Source organism: Dipteris shenzhenensis, chromosome 4, assembly GCF_047967505.1.
Source record: "Dipteris shenzhenensis isolate YYH24624 ecotype China chromosome 4, Dip_SZ_1.0, whole genome shotgun sequence".
In the NCBI taxonomy this organism is placed as follows: domain Eukaryota; kingdom Viridiplantae; phylum Streptophyta; class Polypodiopsida; order Gleicheniales; family Dipteridaceae; genus Dipteris; species Dipteris shenzhenensis.
Genome location: NC_141599.1, coordinates 33,418,546 through 33,424,462, shown reverse-complemented (window position 1 = coordinate 33,424,462; position 5,917 = coordinate 33,418,546). Strand labels below are relative to the sequence as shown.

At 45.7% G+C, this 5,917-nt stretch overlaps 1 pseudogene; it reads right to left on the bottom strand.

Annotated features, from left to right (window-relative positions):
* Positions 1–1,277: 1,277 nt before the first annotated feature.
* Positions 1,278–4,605, bottom strand: LOC147902745 (uncharacterized; annotated as a pseudogene).
* Positions 4,606–5,917: the final 1,312 nt, after the last annotated feature.

Below are 5,917 nucleotides of genomic sequence, written 5' to 3'. Positions count from 1 at the left end.
GTGGAAGTCACGGAACCCTCTCTCATCACTTGAGGGTTCTCCATTGTTGACTATATTATAATAGCTTTGTGCTCCAATCAGCTTCCTGACATTATCGTCACTATCAAATTCGGATGGCAAAGTAGATGAGTAGATGTGTCTTATATTATCAGAATTATCGTAGCTTGTCCTTCAACAAATCAACCATATTCTAGTTACATTAAATTGCTCTCATATTCCTCAAAATTTGGACCTAGTTGATCGTCATTTAAGCTTTCAAATTCAGGCCAAACATTTGTCATAACAAAACAAAGTTAATGTTCCTCAGTGCAAATTCTGTTGACTATCGTTCTTTAACCTGAAATCTACGAAGGAGTCCAGTCAAGCAATCTAATGACATTATCTCCTTCAATATGTAACCTCCTTGAAGTCGATGACGCCAATCCCATGAGATTCCAAGATCTAGTAGTGTATAGTTTGCCCGTTCCACTTTTGAATACTAACGCAACTCCAGGAATATCTAGACTATGAGAAGACATCAAGATATTCCATTGTTCGTTGGGAGTGAGAAGTCTCTGTTGTTACTTTTTCAAAGTGTCTTTGTTGCATTGAATCCTATCAATGTGCAAAAGTGGCTAATTGAGATTGTGTATAACCAAAAATAGTTGAAGCTTCGTTTGAGGTCGGCATAGCTGCAAAATCGCTGAAGCTTTTGACGTTGTAGCTAATTGCAAGCATATACAGAAGGGGGAGCTAGAAACAACGTTCATGGAAGAGGAGACTCCGAAAGAGGGGAGGAGAACAGATTGGAAGGGGGGAAAGGAGATTGAAGACGAGAGGTGGGGAAGAGAAAGAAGTTCCACGGGACACAGAAAACCTTCCAATACCAAGAAGATGAAGAAGAAGAAGCAGTCAGTAAATCTAGGAGTGAATGGACATGCATATGTAATTGATTTGCATCGGATAACGTTTGAGATTGATTGAATGAAATCTAAGCGTCCAATTTCTTTCAATCGTCCTCACAATTCTCTGGTTAAGAGAATAGATAGAATAGATGCCAATAAACGTGTAAACGTCAAAGAGTCCCTTGAGCCTATCTCATGTAAGACCGAGCGATAGGACAAATACTCTCCAAAATGTACATCTAACATTGAGATTAGAAATTTGCACGCAACCCTCGAAGGGTTATGACTCATAACCTGAAATAGTGGTATTACTAATGAGCACTAATAAAGGAGTTTACATCACACGATAGCATAGTATAGCTACACTTGGAGAGACTTGAGAGCATAATAAATCTAGGACACAGCACGTCGGTAAGACAGGAGCATTTGCATGACTTCCTGGATGGTCGGCCTTCGTCTTGGATTCTCTTGTGTGCACTGCAGCGCCACACTTAACAGCTGCTTGATTTCATCCTCATGCTCATTGTACTCTTCACGCAGCTTCTCGTCCACTATATCCACTGTATTATCATCGTTAAACATCGATTGGACCCATTGCACTAGGGTCTTGCCTTCTTCGAAGCCCACCTCGTCCGTTGGCCTCCATCCGCTCACCAGCTCCATCAAAAGGATCCCGTAGCTGTAGACGTCACATTTCCTTGAAATATGTCCATAGCTCGCCAATTCTGCAACAAAAATTACCAAAATAACCGGAGAATCGATGAGAAGAAGTTACAACTCGCAGGTGGCTCACGAGACAGAATTCATATTAAGGCAGTGGGACTGGGTATTACCGGGTGCCATATATCCAATCGTGTCTTGCAAGTTTTGTGTATAACTAGATGTTGCAGTGGCTGCCATCACTTTGGCGAGACCAAAGTCTGTAATGCGAACCTGTTTGTCCGAATCGAACAGGATATTGTGAGGCTTTAGATCGCAATGAATCACAGGTGCAGGACAGTCGTAGTGCAAATACAGCAACCCCTGCGCAACGCCTATTGCAACTCCGAATCGGATCTCCCACGAGAGTCTGCATTTGCCGCCTTCTTTCGGATGTAAATGATCATTTAAATTACCATTCGGCATGTACTCTAGTATCAAAATATTGGTGTCCATCTGATCGGAGCAGTAACCCAGTATTCTAATTAAATTCCGGGCCGTCGATCCCACGGACTGCACCTCTCCGATGAAAGAACGAAGAGCGGTGGTGTCAAGCGCGAATTTCTTGAAAGCTAATGTTTTACCATCAGTCAGCATGCCTTTGTACACAATTCCTGTGATCCCAGCACCAATAATATTTTCCTCACTGAAATTGTTCGTTGCTTGCTGAATGTCTTTCAGTTTTAGTCTGAAAAACGGGCTTGCCGAGCGTTTTTTTCTGTGAACTGCCAAAAAGCAATACCCAATCCCTGCGATAAGCAAAACTGCAGCCGAGGTTACAACTGCCAACTGGATCTTTTCTAGCTTCGTCAACACGTCGGATGGCGAATTCTCTGCACATGTTTTATTAACAAAATGGCCACAGAGTCTGGGATTTCCGAGGAAGGATGCGAACGTCAAATTGCTGAAGACCCCTCCGTTAGGAACGGTACCTTCTAGATTATTATATGAAAGGTTGAGAAACAACAAAGCGTTCATGTCAGCGAACGAGGAGGGAATTGTACCGGAGAAGGCATTATACGACAAATCTAGCTGCTGTAGGGACTTCAGGCTTCCCAATTGTTTTGGGATGCTCCCGAGGAAGGAATTATGGGACAGATTTAGCACTAGGAGGCTCAGTAGCGACGTTCCCAGACGCGAAGGAATAGTTCCATCTAAGTTGTTCCGGGAGAGGTTCAGGAGAAGAAGGCCAACGCAATATCCAAGCCCAGAGGGGACTGGACCGGAAAGTTTATTGTATGAAAGATCCAAAGTCTGAAGGTGGATCATAACGCTAAACTCTTGGGGTATAGGACCAGAAAGATTGTTGTTAGAGAGATCCAAAGTGTCGAACATTAGCAAGCTAGCCACTACTGATCGCTGGATTTGACCAGTAAGCAAATTGTTGCTGAGAGTGAGCGTCTGCAGCTTCGTGCAGTTGGAGAGTCCGAGAGGTAGGGATCCTGTGAGCCTATTGCTCTGTGCCTCTAAAACTCCCAAATTCGCTAAGTTGCCCACAGATGAAGGAATGGGACCCTGAAGACGATTGTTATGTAGGGAAAGGCCCAGTAACGCAGTGCAGTTGAACAAATAGTCTGGAAAATTTCCGGAGAAAAAATTGTACTCAAAGGTGGCAACTTGTAGTGGCGCGAGCAGACCCAGCTCCTGCGGAAGACTGCCCGTGAATTGGTTGTTCTTAAGGAACAGTTTTTGCATCAAGGTAAGGTTCCCGATCTTAGGTGCAATGCTTCCGCTAAGGGCGTTATGTTGCAAGTCCAACTGGATGGAACAAGGCTTCAGGAATGGTACCTGTAAACAGATCCCAAACTGTGTTTAAAGAGAGATGTTCAAGATGTCCACGCAAGAAGGGAATGGCGTAAGATTACAACTGAACGGACGTACCTGAAATATTGTTGAAGCCCATTATCAGCAACGTGAGGCTGGAACAGTTTCCTAGAGATGCAGGGATAGAGCCCGTCAACACGTTAAATTCCAGCACCAGGACCTTCAACTTGGGCAACCGTGACCCAAGATCGGGAGGCATGTCTCCCGTAGAAGGATTGCTGCTCAAATCCAATATAGACAACTCGCTGCAATTTCCCAGGATGTGGAGGATTTTACCAGTGAAACGGTTCGCTCCCAGCGATAAGTACTGAAGTTTGGAGAGATATCCGATCTCTAGTGGGAGGGCGCCGCTGCCATTGTTTTGGAACAAGGACAGAAATCTGAGATTTCTGCAAAGGCCCCATGAAGGCGGTATCCCGCCAGAGAAATTGTTTGAGGGAAGACTCAGGAAATTCAGCATGGAGCAGTTGCCTAAGCCGGAGGGGATAGGGCCTTCAAGGTGGTTTGCACCGACATCGAATTCAGTCAAGGTGGTAAGGTTTCCGAGGCCGGTGGAAAGCAAGGAGCCTGTGAACAAGTTATGGGATACGTTAACGGTCTGCAACGAGGGGCAGAGGGAGAGTTCGGTCGGAAGGGGACCGGAGAAAGAGTTAGAAGCGAGGCTGAGAAAGGAGAGTTGAGGAAGGCAAGACGGAGGGAGAGTGAGGGGGCCAGAGAGGTAGTTATTGTCGACGGAGAGGAATTGAAGAGAAGAGAGGTTGGCAATGGAGGAAAGAGGGAGAGAGCCAGAGAGGGAGTTATGGCTGAGGTCGAGAAAAGAGAGGGAGGGAGGAAGGGAAGAGGGCAGGGAGGAGGAGAGGTGGTTGTTGGAGAGGTCGAGGGAGGAGAGGTTGTGAAGGAGGGAGAGCTTGGGAGAGATGGAGCCTTGCAAGGATTTGTTACTGAGGATGATGGAGATGAGGTGGTTCTTGGTGTTGCAATGCAAGCCTGCCCAAGTGCAAGGGGTGCTGCTGTGGTTGGATACGTCCCAAGAGGCGAGGGAGTGAAGAGGGTCGCTGGTGATGCCTTGCTTGAACGCCCTCAGCACCTCATGCACCACTGAGCTGCTGGTGCTGCTACTACGTACACTAGTAGACGAGCCTTCTGATACGATAACTAGAAGAACAACACATTGAAAACAACACACAAAACGATTCATCGCATTGATCTCAACAAGGTGCTCGCTGCTAGTACTGCAGTTCTTTCTGTAAACCTTGAGCTCCCAGACCTTAAGGAGGCCCTTTCGAACTTTCTTTGGAATAAAAAAGTCTCCCTCGTACTCGAAGGACGCATCCACATTGTTTCAAGGTGCTGCCGTTCTTTTGAAAAAACTTATCCTCACGAGCGGGCTCTGAACATCACTGATCACTCTAGCGTAAAGGTGCGGGTACTATGGAGGGCTAACTTTTTAGCACTAATCCATGGCGGAAATGGCCTTGGTGGTCATAGGGAGCTAATTTTTATTTTCAAACTTTTCAAAAAAATTGTGGAAGAAAAAATCTATGAGTGCCACTGCTTAGGTCAAGTGAGGGCTAGTACTAAGGCACTGTGTGTCCAAAAAATGGTGAAAGGAGGGCTTGACACATCATCTTTTTCTATGAAGAGCATTGATTGGCACATGCCTCCCTATTGGGGGCATTGATGACATTATAAAGGCACCCGCCTCTTTACTGGCCCCTTTACCCTAGTGAGTCTAGTGAGTCTAGTCTCTTCCTCATCGCCACGTCTCCATCAACACAGGAAGATGGATCATGGCTGGGAATCCGAGTTGGCAATGTGAGGATTAATCTGTTGTCACAATCGAGGTCCTCGACTTTACGAAAATGCCCAAAGGGAGGTGTTTCCCCAAAATCAAGGCAGCCAGCGATGTCATCTTTAACCTATTAACCATGGACACCCAAAAAAAAAAGGAGAGGACACGTGGCAACTTAGAGGAGAAGAGCCTCCCACATGTCACAAAGAAGGAGCTCTTAGATGGAGGCTTGGAGAGGGGAGGAGGTGGAAAGACGAGAGCCAGCTTTAGGGGCAAGGAGGAGATGGAAGGTCACCTTCAGGAGGAAGGAGGAGATGGAAGGTTAATGGAATGAAAGGAGGAGATGGAAGGTCTCAGAGCCATGGGTTAAGACTTAGCCAAAATTTAAGAATCAAAGATCTACCTTCAGATGGGGAGTGGTTGAGGATGGTCATGCATCTTTTCCCATGCAAAGCACTGGTTCAATACTCATTGTCATTGTCATTGTCACCGTGGTAAGGTCGCTCCTCGCCTTAAGTTTGGAAAAATGCTTCCCTTGGGCATGCTTCCCCTTGAGCATTTCCCTCATGTCATACCAAACCCAAATAAAATTGGCCCTGCTATTTCACATCAAAGCCAAATAAAACCAGTCTTGCTCTGTCAAATATCCACCAGTTGGCAGTCGATACAGTTCCGTGTAATTATAAGTGCTTGAAGAAAAGTCGATATATCATTGTTA